The sequence below is a fragment of the Rhinoderma darwinii genome, chromosome 1 (assembly GCF_050947455.1).
Source record: "Rhinoderma darwinii isolate aRhiDar2 chromosome 1, aRhiDar2.hap1, whole genome shotgun sequence".
In the NCBI taxonomy this organism is placed as follows: domain Eukaryota; kingdom Metazoa; phylum Chordata; class Amphibia; order Anura; family Rhinodermatidae; genus Rhinoderma; species Rhinoderma darwinii.
In genome coordinates, this window is record NC_134687.1 from 649,432,045 (window position 1) to 649,447,840 (window position 15,796).

A 15,796-nucleotide genomic window follows, 5' to 3' on the forward strand; every position below is an offset into this window, starting at 1 on the left:
CACTGCTCCCTGTAGATATTACCGAACACACTGCTCCCTGTAGATATTACCGCACACACTGCTCCCTGTAGATATTACCACACACTGCTGCCTGTAGATATTACCACACACTGCTCCCTGTAGATATTACCACACACACTGCTCCCTGTAGATATTACCACACACACTGCTCCCTGTAGATATTACCACACACACTGCTCCCTGTAGATATTACCACACACACTGCTCCCTGTAGATATTACCACACACACTGTTCCCTGTAGATATTACCACACACACTGCTCCCTGTAGATATTACCACACACACTGCTCCCTGTAGATATTACCACACACTGCCCCCTGTAGATATTACCACACACACTGCCCCCTGTAGATATTACCACACACTGCCCCCTGTAGATATTACCACACACACACTGCTCCCTGTAGATATTACCACACACACTCTGCTCCCTGTAGATATTACCACACACACTGCTCCCTGTAGATATTACCACACACACTGCTCCCTGTAGATATTACCACACACTGCTTCCTGTAGATAATACCACACACACTGCTCCCTGTAGATATTTCCACACACTGCCCCCTGTAGATATTACCACACACACTGCTGCCTGTAGATATTACCACACACTGCTCCCTGTAGATATTACCACACACACTGCTCCCGGTAGATATTACCGCACACACTGCTCCCAGTAGATATTACCGCACACACTGCTCCCTGTAGTTATTACCACACACACTGCTCCCTGTAGATATTACCACACACACTGCTCCCTGTAGATATTACCACACACACTGCTCCCTGTAGATATTACCACACACTGCCCCCTGTAGATATTACCACACACACACTGCTCCCTGTAGATATTACCACACACGCTGCTCCCTGTAGATATTACCACACACGCTGCTCCCTGTAGATATTACCACACACGCTGCTCCCTGTAGATATTACCACACACGCTGCTCCCTGTAGATATTACCACACACGCTGCTCCCTGTAGATATTACCACACACGCTGTTCCCTGTAGATATTACCACACACACTGCTCCCTGTAGATATTACCACACACACTGCTCCCTGTAGATATTACCACACACTGCCCCCTGTAGATATTACCACACACACTGCCCCCTGTAGATATTACCACACACTGCCCCCTGTAGATATTACCACACACACACTGCTCCCTGTAGATATTACCACACACACACTGCTCCCTGTAGATATTACCACACACACGCTGCTCCCTGTAGATATTACCACACACACTGCTCCCTGTAGATATTACCACACACACTGATCCCTGTAGATATTACCACACACTGCTCCCTGTAGATAATACCACACACACTGCTCCCTGTAGATATTTCCACACTGCCCCCTGTAGATATTACCACACACACTGCTCCCTGTAGATATTACCACACACTGCTCCCTGTAGATATTACCACACACTGCTCCCTGTAGATATTACCACACACACTGCTGCCTGTAGATATTACCACACACTGCTCCCTGTAGATATTACCACACACACTGCTCCCTGTAGATATTACCGCACACACTGCTCCCTGTAGTTATTACCGCACACACTGCTCCCTGTAGATATTACCACACACACTGCTCCCTGTAGATATTACCACACACACACTGCTCCCTGTAGATATTACCACACACACTGCTCCCTGTAGATATTACCACACACGCTGCTCCCTGTAGATATTACCACACACACTGCTCCCTGTAGATATTACCACACACGCTGCTCCCTGTAGATATTACCACACACTGCCCCCTGTAGATATTACCACACACACTGCTCCCTGTAGATATTACCACACACTGCTCCCTGTAGATATTACCACACACTGCTCCCTGTAGATATTACCACACACACTGCTCCCTGTAGATATTACCACACACTGCTCCCTGTAGATATTACCACACACTGCTCGCTGTATATATTACCACACACACTGCTCCCTGTAGATATTACTACACTGCTCCCTGTAGATATTACCACACACACTGCTCCCTGTAGATATTACCACACACACACAGTGCTCCCTGTAGATATTACCACACACACTGCTCCCTGTAGATATTACCACACACACTGCTCTCTGTAGAGATTACCACACACACTGCTCCCTGTAGATATTACCACACACTGCTCCCTGTATATATTACCACACACACTGCTCCCTGTAGATATTACCACACACTGCTCCCTGTATATATTACCACACACACTGCTCCCTGTAGATATTACCACACACTGCTCCCTGTAGATATTACCACACACACCGCTCCCTGTAGATATTACCACACACACCGCTCCCTGTAGATATTACCACACACACTGCTCCCTGTAGATATTACCACACACACCGCTCCCTGTAGATATTACCACACACACTGCTCCCTGTAGATATTACCACACACACTGCTCCCTGTAGATATTACCACACACGCTGCTCCCCTGTAGATATTACCACACACACTGCCCCCTGTAGATATTACCACACACACTGCTCCCCTGTAGATATTACCACACACACTGCCCCCTGTAGATATTACCACACACGCTGCTCCCCTGTAGATATTACCACACACACTGCCCCCTGTAGATATTACCACACACACTGCTCCCGTGTAGATATTACCACACACACTGCTCCCTGTAGATATTACCACACACACTGCTCCCTGTAGATATTACCACACTGCTCCCTGTAGATATTACCACACACACTGCCCCCTGTAGATATTACCACACACGCTGCTCCCTGTAGATATTACCACACACACTGCTCCCTGTAGATATTACCACACACTGCTCCCTGTAGATATTACCACACACTGCTCCCTGTAGATATTACCACACACACTGCTCCCTGTAGATATTACCACACACTGCTCCCTGTAGATATTACCACACACACTGCTCCCTGTAGATATTACCACACACACTGCTCCCTGTAGATATTACCACACACTGCTCCCTGTAGATATTACCACACACTGCTCCCTGTAAATATTACCACACACACTGCTCCCTGTAGATATTACCACACACACTGCTCCCTGTATATATTACCACACACACTGCTCCCTGTAGATATTACCACACACACTGCTCCCTGTAGATATTACCACACACACTGCTCCCTGTAGATATTACCACACACACTGCTCCCTGTAGATATTACCACACACTGCTCCCTGTAGATATTACCACACACACTGCTCCCTGTAGATATTACCACACACACACTGCTCCCTGTAGATATTACCACACACACTGCTCCCTGTAGATATTACCACACACACTGCTCCCTGTAGATATTACCACACACACACTGCTCCCTGTAGATATTACCACACACACTGCTCCCTGTAGATATTACCACACACGCTGCTCCCTGTAGATATTACCGCACACGCTGCTCCCTGTAGATATTACCACACACACTGCTCCCTGTAGATATTACCACACACACTGCTCCCTGTAGATATTACCACACACACTGCTCCCTGTAGATATTACCACACACACTGCTCCCTGTAGATATTACCACACACTGCTCCCTGTAGATATTACCACACACACTGCTCCCTGTAGATATTACCACACACACTGCTCCCTGTAGATATTACCACACACACTGCTCCCTGTAGATATTACCACACACGCTGCTCCCTGTAGATATTACCGCACACACTGCTCCCTGTAGATATTACCACACACACTGCTCCCTGTAGATATTACCACACACACTGCTCCCTGTAGATATTACCACACACACTGCTCCCTGTAGATATTACCACACACTGCTCCCTGTAGATATTACCACACACACTGCTCCCTGTAGATATTATCACACACACTGCTCCCTGTAGATATTACCACACACACTGCTCCCTGTAGATATTACCGCACACACTGCTCCCTGTAGATATTACCACACACTGCTCCCTGTATATATTACCACACACTGCTCCCTGTAGATATTATCACACACACTGCTCCCTGTAGATAATACCACACACACTGCTCCCTGTACATATTACCACACACACTGCTCCCTGTAGATATTACCACAACCTGCTCCCTGTACATATTACCACACACACTGCTCCCTGTAGATATTACCACACACACTGCTCCCTGTAGATAATACCACACACACTGCTCCCTGTAGATATTATCACACACACTGCTCCCTGTAGATATTACCACACACACTGCTCCCTGTAGATATTACCGCACACACTGCTCCCTGTAGATATTACCACACACTGCTCCCTGTAGATATTACCACACACTGCTCCCTGTAGATATTACCACACACTGCTCCCTGTATATATTACCACACACACTGCTCCCTGTAGATATTACCACACACACTGCTCCCTGTAGATATTACCACACACACTGCTCCCTGTAGATATTACCACACACACTGCCCCCTGTAGATATTACCACACACTGCCCCCTGTAGATATTACCACACACTGCTCCCTGTAGATATTACCACACACTGCTCCCTGTAGATATTACCACACACGCTGCTCCCTGTAGATATTACCACACACACTGCTCCCTGTAGATATTACCACACACACTGCTCCCTGTATATATTACCACACACACTGCTCCCTGTAGATATTACCACACACACTGCTCCCTGTAGATATTACCACACACACTGCTCCCTGTAGATATTACCACACACACGCTGCTCCCTGTAGATATTACCACACACGCTGCTCCCTGTAGATATTACCACACACTGCTCCCTGTAGATATTACCACACACACTGCTCCCTGTAGATATTACCACACACTGCCCCCTGTAGATATTACCACACACTGCTCCCTGTAGATATTACCACACACACTGCTCCCTGTAGATATTACCACACACTGCTCCCTGTAGATATTACCACACACACTGCTCCCTGTAGATATTATCACACACACTGCTCCCTGTAGATATTACCACAGACACTGCTCCCTGTAGATATTACCACACGCACTGCTCCCTGTAGATATTACCACACACACTGCTCCCTGTAGATATTACCACACGTTGCTCCCTGTAGATATTACCACACACACTGCTCCCTGTAGATATTACCACACACACCGCTCCCTGTAGATAATACCACACACACTGCTCCCTGTATATATTACCACACACACTGCTCCCTGTAGATATTACCACACACACTGCTCCCTGTAGATATTACCACACACACACTGCTCCCTGTAGATATTACCACACACACTGCTCCCTGTAGATATTACCACACACACTGCTCCCTGTAGATATTACCACACACACTGCTCCCTGTAGATATTACCACACACACTGCTCCCTGTAGATATTACCACACACACTGCTCCCTGTAGATAATACCACACACACTGCTCCCTGTATATATTACCACACACACTGCTCCCTGTAGATATTACCACACACGCTGCTCCCTGTAGATATTACCACACACACTGCTCCCTGTAGATATTACCACACACGCTGCTCCCTGTAGATATTACCACACACACTGCCCCCTGTAGATATTACCACACACACTGCTCCCTGTAGATATTACCACACACGCTGCTCCCTGTATATATTACCACACACTGCTCACTGTATATATTACCACACACTGCTCCCTGTAGATATTACCACACACACTGCTCCCTGTAGATAATACCACACACACTGCTCCCTGTAGATATTACCACACACGCTGCTCCCTGTATATATTACCACACACACACTGCTCCCTGTATATATTACCACACACACTGCTCCCTGTAGATATTACCACACGCTACTCCCTGTAGATATTACCACACACACTGCTCCCTGTATATATTACCACACACACTGCTCCCTGTAGATATTACCACACACACTGCTCCCTGTAGATATTACCACACACACTGCTCCCTGTAGATATTACCACACACACTGCTCCCTGTAGATATTACCACACACGCTGCTCCCTGTAGATATTACCACACACGCTGCTCCCTGTAGATATTACCACACACACTGCTCCCTGTAGATATTACCACACACACTGCTCCCTGTAGATATTACCACACACTGCTCCCTGTAGATATTACCACACACACTGCTCCCTGTATATATTACCACACACACTGCTCCCTGTAGATATTACCACACACGCTACTCCCTGTAGATATTACCACACACACTGCTCCCTGTAGATATTACCACACACACTGCCCCCTGTAGATATTACCACACACGCTGCTCCCTGTAGATATTACCACACACACAGCCCCCTGTAGATATTACCACACACACTGCTCCCTGTAGATATTACCACACACTGCACCCTGTAGATAATACTACACACACTGCTCCCTGTAGATATTACCACACACGCTGCCCCCTGTAGATATTACCACACACACTGCTCCCTGTAGATATTACCACACATACTGCTCCCTGTAGATATTACCACACACACTGCTCCCTGTATATATTACCACACACACTGCTCCCTGTATATATTACCACACACACTGCTCCCTGTAGATATTACCACACACTGCTCCCTGTAGATATTACCACACACACTGCTCCCTGTAGATATTACCACACACACTGCTCCCTGTATATATTACCACACACACTGCTCCCTGTAGATATTACCACACACACTGCTCCCTGTATATATTACCACACACACTGCTCCCTGTAGATATTACCACACACTGCTCCCTGTATATATTACCACACACACTGCTCCCTGTATATATTACCACACACACTGCTCCCTGTAGATATTACCACACACTGCTCCCTGTAGATATTACCACACACACTGCTCCCTGTAGATATTACCACACACACTGCTCCCTGTATATATTACCACACACACTGCTCCCTGTAGATATTACCACACACACTGCTCCCTGTATATATTACCACACACACTGCTCCCTGTAGATATTACCACACACACTGCTCCCTGTATATATTACCACACACACTGCTCCCTGTAGATATTACCACACACACTGCTCCCTGTAGATATTACCACACACACTGCTCCCTGTATATATTACCACACACACTGCTCCCTGTAGATATTACCACACACGCTGCTCCCTGTATATATTACCACACACACTGCTCCCTGTAGATATTACCACACACTGCTCCCTGTATATATTACCACACACTGCTCCCTGTAGATATTACCACACACTGCTCCCTGTATATATTACCACACACACTGCTCCCTGTAGATATTACCACACACGCTGCTCCCTGTAGATATTACCACACACTGCTCCCTGTAGATATTACCACACACACTGCTCCCTGTAGATATTACCACACACACTGCTCCCTGTAGATATTACCACACACACTGCTCCCTGTAGATATTACCACACACACTGCCCCCTGTAGATATTACCACACACACGGCTCCCTGTAGATATTACCACACACGCTGCTCCCTGTAGATATTACCACACACTGGTTGGCAACTATGAGAATCTGGCGACACAATAAAAAAAACATTGAAATAAAAAAGTTTTTTTGTAAATGTCGCACATCATGAAAAGTTATAGAACTTTACCACGGTCCCGCAGAATAACGTTACGTGGATGTTTTTACAACACGGTGAACGCCGCAAAAATCTAACCAAAAAACATTGGAGGAATCGCAATTATTCCACATTTTCCCCACATAGAGGTTTTGCAGTTGCAGTGAGATTATGTGATACTTTATATGACGCCCTGAAAATCTACAACTCGTCCCGGAGAATATAATCCTCGCACCGCGAGACTGACAGAGAAACCAGAACGTTATAGATCTGAGAAGACAGGGGGGGGGGGGAATAGAACCTGTCCTGGTCATTAAGGGGTTAACCTGCGGTGCGGATTATAGACACGCAGGATATCGGATTTATACAGCGGATTCGCTGCGCTTTATTTGCAGAATTTCCCCATTAAGTTCAATGGAAAAGTCAAGTTCCGCAACACACGCCATTGCTCCCAGAATCCTCTGCGGCTCCACCGCGTGTTCACAGCAACGCTGCAGGTTACACATATATAAAACAGAAGGCGTCATGTGACCCCTGCAGCCAATCACAGGCCGGAGAGGTCACATGTCATTATAGGGGTCACCTGGACACAGCCGGAAGAGCAGGGACGTGTTGCTATGGTAACGCTCGGAGAGGTGAGGATCGGCCTTGTTGTATTTCTGTAGTAGATATTCGGGAGGATTATACGGCCACCATTTAGGGTGAATATTCGGGGTGATTTCCTTGCGTGTTGTGGGTCGTATTCGCTACGTGTGAACATTCCCTTAAACCGCACGGAGAACGACATTAACAAGAAATGTATAAAAGTCAGTGAATAAGTTGTATGTCCCGAATATTATGTCATTACAAAACACGACTCGTCCCACAAACCACCCGACCACTACAAAGACCAGAAATAACAACTCACCCCAAAGAGGCCGGCACTGGAGGGGTTAAATCCCGGCTAGGCGTCCAGAGGGCGGGGTCACTAAATGATTGACAGATCTCTGTATACACACACTTATACAGGGGTGACTGATAACAGAGAGAACACCCGACCAGCGCTGCTCTCAACCTCACACGGCAATAGCTGAAGGACCTGTGATGACGTCACCACCCGAGATAGGGGCAGGAGAGGCGGAGCTTATCAGTGGAGAGGAGACGTGAATAAAGGACTTGTGAAGATATGAACATCACGTGGCCGCGGCATCAGGGGCGGAGCTTAGAAGTGGAAAGATTGTATGAAGGACCTGTGACTAGAATCACATGACATGAGGGGCGGAGTTCTGTGAGGCAGCGGAGCTCCTATTCTGTGTAAAGTATGATGATCACGTGACATAAGGGGCGGAGTGCTGTACACTCTCGGTCACATGGTGGTGACGTCATCACAGGTCCTTCCCGTTTATGAGGTGGAGCTTCGCTGGTCGGGTCTACATGACTTCCGGTCACCGCTGTTGTTTAGTGGTCTCTCTGTTATCAGTCAGGAGATTTCCCATGATGCAGTAGTAAGGTAAGGTTACATGAGGTCATTTCTGTCCGGTTTTGGTGCGTTTTTGTCTGGCACAGTGTTGGTGATTATTATTATTTATTATTAGCGCTGTAAATATGAAATACAGGAGGGTTTAACCCCTTGGTGGCATCAGATCTATAGTATTATGTTGTACGTGCGCCGTCACACTAGAAGGAGCGGAGCCTGCACCGTACACGGCTTCTCACAGCCGCCGGCAACCGCCAAGATCGGAAACAGCGCAATCCCGGCCGTGTAACCCTTCAGATGCCGTGATCAATAGTGACCGCGACATCTGATCAGTTAGAATAGCGGCTTCCTCTGTCCTCCGAAGAGACTGCGCGATGCCGACCGGTTACCATAGTAATACGTTTTTTGTGGGGTTTTTTCCTACAAAAAATGATGTAAACATTAAAAATAAGTAACGTAATTGCCGCATCCGTTATGTCCAAATTATCAAAATATAAAGTTATAACCGGCAGAAATAATTCACATGTGAATGTCGCGGTTATTGGTCGCCGCGATTCTCCAACATATTGAATATAAAGTCCCCAAAATGTCACCCACAAAATCTACATCTCGCCCCACAAAACCCCTCACACCGCGCAATCACCGGAAATATAAACCCCTCACACCGCGCAATCACCGGAAATATAAACCCCCTCACACCGCGCAATTACCGGAAATATAAACCCCCTCACACCGCGCAATCACCGGAAATATAAACCCCTCACACCGCGCAATCACCGGAAATATAAACCCCCCACACCGCGCAATCACCGGAAATATAAAACCCCTCACACCGCGCAATCACCGGGAATATAAAACCCCTCACACCGCGCAATCACTGGAAATAAAAAACCCCTCACACCGCGCAATCACCGGAAATATAAAACCCCTCACACCGCGCAATTACCGGAAATATAAAACCCCTCACACCGCGCAATCACGGAAATATAAACCCCCCACACCGCGCAATCACCGGAAATATAAAACCCCTCACACCGCGCAATCACCGGAAATATAAAACCCCTCACACCGCGCAATCACCGGAAATATAAAACCCCCCACACTGCGCAATCACCGGAAATATAAACCCCTCACACTGCGCAATCACCGGAAATATAAAACCCCTCACACTGCGCAATCACCGGAAATATAACCTCCCCCCCCCACACCGCGCAATCACCGGAAATATAACCCCCCCCCCCCACACCGCGCAATCACCGGAAATATAAACCCCCTCACACCGGAAATATAAACCCCTCACACCGCGCAATCACCGGAAATATAAACCCCTCACACCGCGCAATCACCGGAAATATAAACCCCTCACACTGCGCAATCACCGGAAATATAACCTCCCCCCCCCACACCGCGCAATCACCGGAAATATAAACCCCCTCACACCGGAAATATAAACCCCTCACACCGCGCAATCACCGGAAATATAAACCCCTCACACCGCGCAATCACCGGAAATATAAACCCCTCACACTGCGCAATCACCGGAAATATAAAACCCCTCACACCGCGCAATCACCGGAAATATAAACCCCTCACACCGCGCAATCACCGGAAATATAAAACATCTCAAACCACGCTATCACCGGAAATATAAAACCCCTCACACCGCGCAATCACCGGAAATATAAAACCCCTCACACCGCGCAATCACCGGAAATATAAAACCCCCCACACCGCGCAATCACCGGAAATATAAACCCCTCACACCGCTCAATCACCCGAAATATAAAACCCCTCACATCACGCAATCACCGGAAATATAAAACCCCTCACACCGCGCAATCACCGGAAATATAAAACCCCTCACACCGCGCAATCACCAGAAATATAAACCCCTCACACCGCGCAATCACCGGAAATATAAAACCCCCCACACCGCGCAATCACCGGAAATATAAAACCCCTCACACCGCGCAATCACCGGAAATATAAGCCCCCTCACACCGCGCAATCACCGGAAATATAAACCCCTCACACCGCGCAATCACCGGAAATATAAACCCCTCACACCGCACAATCACCGGAAATATAAACCCCCCACACCCTGCAATCACCGGAAATATAAACCCCTCACACCGGGCAATCACCGGAAATATAAAACCCCTCACACCGCGCAATCACCGGAAATATAAACCCCTCACACCGCGCAATCACCGGAAATATAAAACACCCCCACACCGAGCAATCACCGGAAATATAAACCCCTCACACCGCGCAATCACCGGAAATATAAAACCCCTCACACCGCGCAATCACCGGAAATATAAACCCCCTCACACCTCGCAATCACCGGAAATATAAAACACAACACACCGTGCAATCACCGGAAATATAACCCCCCCACACCGCGCAATCACCGGAAATATAAAACCCCTCACACCGCGCAATCACCGGAAATATAAACCCCTCACACCACGCAATCACCGGAAATATAAACCCCCCCACACCGCACAATCACAGGAAATATAAACCCCTCACACCGAGCAATCACCGAAAATATAAAACCCCTCACACCGCGCAATCACCGGAAATATAAAACCCCTCACACCGCGCAATCACCGGAAATATAAACCCCCTCACACCGCGCAATCACCGGAAATATAACCCCCCTCACACCGCGCAATCACCGGAAATATAAACCCCTCACACCGCGCAATCACCGGAAATATAAACCCCTCACACCGCGCAATCACCGGAAATATAAAACCCCCCCACACCGCGCAACCACCGGAAATATAAACCCCCTCAGACCGCGCAATCACCGGAAATATAAAACTCCTCACACCGCGCAATCACCGGAAATATAAACCCCTCACACCGCGCAATCACCGGAAATATAAAACCCCCCCACACCGCGCAATCACCGGAAATATAAAACCCCTCACACCGCACAATCACCGGAAATATAAACCCCCCACACCGCGCAATCACCGGAAATATAAAACCCCCACACCACGCAATCACCGGAAATATAAAACCCCTCACACCGCGTAATCACCGGAAATATAAACCCCTCACACCACGCAATCACCGGAAATATAACCCCCCCCCCCACACCGTGCAATCACTGGAAATATAAAACCCCCCACACCGCGCAATCACCGGAAATATAAACCCCTCACACCGCGCAATCACCGGAAATATAACCCCCCCCCCACACCGCGCAATCACCGGAAATATAAACCCCTCACACCACGCAATCACCGGAAATATAACCCCCCCCCCCCCACACCGTGCAATCACAGGAAATATAAAACCCCCCACACCGCGCAATCACCGGAAATATAAACCCCTCACACCTCGCAATCACCGGAAATATAAAACCCCCCACACCGCGCAATCACCGGAAATATAAACCCCATCACACCGCGCAATCACCGGAAATATAAACCCCTCACACCGCACAATCACCGGAAATATAAAACCTCTCACACTGCGCAATCACCGGAAATATAAACCCCTCACACCGCGCAATCACCGGAAATATAAACCCCTCACACCGCGCAATCACCGGAAATATAAAACCCCCCTACACCGCGCAATCACTGGAAATATAAACCCCTCACACCGCGCAATCACTGGAAATATAAACCCCTCACACCGCGCAATCACCGGAAATATAAACCCCTCACACCGCGCAATCACCGGAAATATAAACCCCTCACACCGCGCAATCACCGGAAATATAAAACCCCTCACACCGCGCAATCACCGGAAATATAAAACCCTCAAACCGCGCAATCACCGGAAATATAAACCCCCTCACACCGCGCAATCACCGGAAATATAAACCCCCTCACACCGCGCAATCACCGGAAATATAAACCCCCTCACACCGCGCAATCACTGGAAATATAAACCCCTCACACCGCGCAATCACCGGAAATATAAAACCATTCACACCGGAAATATAAACCCCTCACACCGCGCAATCACCGGAAATATAAACCCCCCACACCGCGCAATCACCGGAAATATAAACCCCCCACACCGTGCAATCACCGGAAATATAAAACCCCCCCACACCGCGCAATCACCGGAAATATAAAACCCCTCACACCGCGCAATCACCGGAAATATAAACCCCTCACACCGCGCAATCACCGGAAATATAAAACCCCTCACACCGCACAATCACCGGAAATATAAACCCCCCACACCGCGCAATCACCGGAAATATAAAACCTCTCACACTGCGCAATCACCGGAAATATAAACCCCCCTACACCGCGCAATCACCGGAAATATAAACCACTCACACCGCGCAATCACCGGAAATATAAAACCCCCACACCGCGCAATCACCAGAAATATAAAACCCCTCACACCGCGCAATCACCGGAAATATAAAACCCCTCACACCGCGCAATCACCGGAAATATAAAACCCCGCACACCGCGCAATCACCGGAAATATAAAACCCCTCACACTGCGCAATCACCGGAAATATAAACCCCCCACACTGCGCAATCACCGGAAATATAAAACACCTCACACCGCGCAATCACCGGAAATATAAACCCCCCCCACACCGCGCAATCACCGGAAATATAAACCCCTCACACCGCGCAATCACCGGAAATATAAACCCCCCCCACACCGCGCAATCACCGGAAATATAAACCCCTCACACCGCGCAATCACCGGAAATATAAAACCCCCCACACCGCGCAATTACCGGAAATATAAAACCCTCACACCGCGCAATCACCGGAAATATAAAACCACTCACACCGCGCAATCACCGGAGATATAAACCCCCTCACACCGCGCAATCACCGGAAATATAAACCCCCCCCACACCGCGCAATCACCGGAAATATAACCCCCCCCCCACACCGCGCAATCACCGGAAATATAAACCCCTCACACCGCGCAATCACCGGAAATATAAACCCCTCACACCGCGCAATCACCGGAAATATAAACCCCTCACACCGCGCAATCACCGGAAATATAAACCCCCTCACACCGCGCAATCACCGGAAATATAAACCCCTCACACCACGCAATCACCGGAAATATAAACCCCCTCACACCGCGCAATCACCGGAAATATAAAACCCCCCACACCGCGCAATCACTGGAAATATAAACCCCCTCACACCGCGCAATCACCGGAAATATAAAACCCCCCACACCGCGCAATCACTGGAAATATAAACCCCCTCACACCGCGCAATCACTGGAAATATAAACCCCCTCACACCGCGCAATCACCGGAAATATAAACCCCTCACACCGCGCAATCACCGGAAATATAAACCCCTCACACCGCGCAATCACCAGAAATATAAACCCCCTCACACCGCGCAATCACCGGAAATATAAACCCCTCACACCACGCAATCACCGGAAATATAAACCCCCTCACACCGCGCAATCACCGGAAATATAAAACCCCCCACACCGCGCAATCACTGGAAATATAAACCCCCTCACACCGCGCAATCACCGGAAATATAAAACCCCCCACACCGCGCAATCACTGGAAATATAAACCCCCTCACACCGCGCAATCACTGGAAATATAAACCCCCTCACACCGCGTAATCACCGGAAATATAAACCCCTCACACCACGCAATCACCGGAAATATAAACCCCCTCACACCGCGCAATCACCGGAAATATAAAACCCCTCCCACTGCGCAATCACCGGGAATATAAAACCCCTCCCACTGCGCAATCACCGGAAATATAAAACCCCTCACACCGCGCAATCATCGGAAATATAAAACCCCTCACACCGCGCAATCACCGGAAATATAAAACCCCCCACACCGCGCAATCACCGGAAATATAAAACCCCTCACACCGCGCAATCACCGGAAATATAAAACCCTCACACCGCGCAATCACCGGAAATATAAAACCTCCTCACACCGCGCAATCACCGGAAATATAAAACCCACCGCGCAATCACCGGAAATATAAAACCCCTCACACCGCGCAATCACCGGAAATATAAAACCCCTCACACCGCGCAATCACCGGAAATATAAACCCCTCACACCGCGCAATCACCGGAAATATAAACCCCTCACACCGTGCAATCAGCGGCAATATAAACCCCCTCACACCGCGCAATCACCGGAAATATAAAACCCCTCACACCGCGCAATCACCGGAAATATAAAACCCCTCACACTGCGCAATCACCGGAAATATAAAACCCCTCACACTGCGCAATCACCGGAAATATAAAACCCCTCACACCGCGCAATAACCGGAAATATAAACCCCTCACACCGCGCAATCACCGGAAATATAAACCCCCCCACACCGCGCAATCACCGGAAATATAAAACCCCTCACACCACGCAATCACCGGAAATATAAAACCCCTCACACCACGCAATCACCCGAAATATAAAACCCCTCACACCGCGCAATCACCGGAAATATAAAACCTCCTCACACCGCGCAATCACTGGAAATATAAACCCCTCACACCGCGCAATCACCGGAAATATAAAACCCCTCACACCGCGCAATCACCGGAAATATAAAACCCCTCACACCGCGCAATCACCGGAAATATAAAACCCCTCACACCGCGCAATCACCGGAAATATAAACACCCCCCCCCCCCCACACCGCGCAATCCCTGGAAATATAAACCACTCACACCGCGCATTCACCGGAAATATAAACCCCTC

The 15,796-nt window shown here is 48.4% G+C and overlaps 2 protein-coding genes and 1 pseudogene across 3 annotated transcripts in view; 1 reads left to right on the top strand and 2 right to left on the bottom strand.

The window, feature by feature from the left end:
* Positions 1 to 15,796, bottom strand: part of LOC142698297 (uncharacterized) — a 617,727-nt pseudogene that overhangs the window by 202,046 nt on the left and 399,885 nt on the right.
* Positions 1 to 15,796, bottom strand: part of LOC142675554 (oocyte zinc finger protein XlCOF29-like) — a 445,104-nt gene that overhangs the window by 24,792 nt on the left and 404,516 nt on the right. The gene's annotated exons all lie outside the window — the stretch shown is intronic.
* LOC142665091 (oocyte zinc finger protein XlCOF29-like) overlaps positions 9,017 to 15,796 on the top strand; it is a 134,858-nt gene continuing 128,078 nt past the window's right edge. Inside the window, exon 1 of the mRNA XM_075844639.1 lies at positions 9,017 to 9,111. The gene's annotated coding sequence lies outside the window, so the exon portion shown is untranslated. The remainder of the gene's footprint in view (positions 9,112 to 15,796) is intronic.